General features: G+C 39.0%; 1 pseudogene; it reads right to left on the bottom strand.

Moving 5' to 3' along the window:
* Window positions 1-1,889, bottom strand: part of LOC110286930 — a 7,130-nt pseudogene that overhangs the window by 1,067 nt on the left and 4,174 nt on the right.

Raw genomic sequence — 1,889 nt, 5'->3', positions numbered from 1 at the left:
TTCTCCTTCTCCTTCTCCTTCTCCTTCTCCTTCTCCTCCTTCCTCTTCTTCCTCTTCTCCCTCTCCTTCTCCTTCTCCTCTCCCTCCTCCTCCTCCTCTTCCTCTTCCTCCTTCTCCTCCTCCTCTATTCTATTGGTAACCCATGTTGGACACACACTTTTTACATATTTTTACAGCAATCTCTTCCTTGAGAGTAACTGTAGGAATATTTTGTGGTTTGTGACACCTCTTTCCACCTGGCTATCTCACTTTATTCAAACAAAAATCAGTTTATCCCTCCATGGAATCTGAAACCTAGAATACACAAGTATTTAAATTGTCAGAGTAGAAGCTATCTCCAAATAACAGTCAACTGCAAATGAAAATTTAGGTTTTAGTCAGGTGTGGTGGCGCACGCCTCTAATCCCAGCACACGGGAGGCAGAGGCAGGCGGATTCTGAGTTTGAGGCCAGCCTGGTCTACAGAGTGAGTGCCAGGACAGCCAGGGCTACACAGAGAAACCCTGTCTCAAAAAACCAAAAGAAAAAAAAAGGAAAATTTAGGTTTTTTCTAAGGTAGTATCACTCACTCGGTAAACAAACCACTCCTCAAAGTATACTATATCCCTAGCAGCCAACCTAAAATGAATTCAACATTAGAAAGGTTCTTCGTCAGGATTTTCATTTTCATTTTTATTTTTTACCTTATAACTCCTTTGAGTATATATTAAGGCTTCCACTTTTGTGTTTGCAGGCAATTCCTGTATAAATAAGCATGTGTACCTATGAGTCTATATGCTTCTTGTGCCTTTTCTTTGGATCTTTTCCTTTGTTTGTTGTTTTGTCATATTCTGACTTGTTTTGTGTTTATCTTTAATTTTATTTTATTTTTATTCCCTAGATGGCTATTCATTTCCTAAGAAGAGACAGAAAGGGAATGGATATAGAGGGCAGGGGAGATTGAAAAAAATTAGAAAGAATGAAGAAGGGGAAACATTAGCCAGTATATATTGTATGAAAAAAAAATGTGTTCTCAAGAACAGAAAAGAAAATAAAAAGAAAAAAGAAAAAAGAACCCTGAGTAATGACTACAGCAATGGTTCTGAAAGAAGAGCTACATTTATGTTCCCTAAGTCTCTGTACATTCCAAAAGCAATGTTTTAGAAAGGCACGTTTATGATGCCTAACTCTGCAGGTTTGGCAACACTCACTCTCTAAAATATTAGTGTTGGACCTGTTTTGGAGGAAGTAGTCTGTTCTAACATTTTTTCTGACGTATATTTTCTCCCATGTAGCCAATTCTTTGCGGGTGCCTGCCCAGGCCTACTGTATTTTATAACTACTTATATGGAACAAATTTTTCAATTTTGCAATTATTCCAAGAACTGTTTCATTTAGCAGTAAATAAAACCAGAGCAGGTCCTCCACATATGGTCCGAAACAGGCTATGATCTTTTCCAAAGCATCAATTTACACATCCATAAACTATACGCACTACAGTACAGAGCCTAATTTTGAACCAAAGCTGGAGACTACTGATCCCAACTGTCATGAGGATGTTCTTTAGGAATTTTGGGAAGAACTTTCTCAGTATGGATTTCAATTCTTTTTCTTATCCCTGTTAAATATCAGCCTGTTCCAAACTTCTAGGCACTTTGCCAGTTCATGCCCACTACTTTGCTCCTTGGATCTGAACAGAGGAATCAACTGCCAAAAATTGCATTTAGCTGTGTTATTGTAATTACAATAAGAATTTTTTTTAATTAGGTATTTTCCTCAATTACATTTCCAATGCTATCCAAAAAGTCCCCAATACACTGCCCCCCCCAGTCCCCCACCCACCCACCCCCACCCCTTGGCCCTGGCGTTCCCCTGTACTGGGGCATATAAAGTTTGTGTGTCCAATGGGCC

This window comes from Mus caroli, chromosome 1 (assembly GCF_900094665.2).
Source record: "Mus caroli chromosome 1, CAROLI_EIJ_v1.1, whole genome shotgun sequence".
NCBI lineage: Eukaryota > Metazoa > Chordata > Mammalia > Rodentia > Muridae > Mus > Mus caroli.
This window is presented reverse-complemented; position numbering and strand designations above follow the sequence as displayed.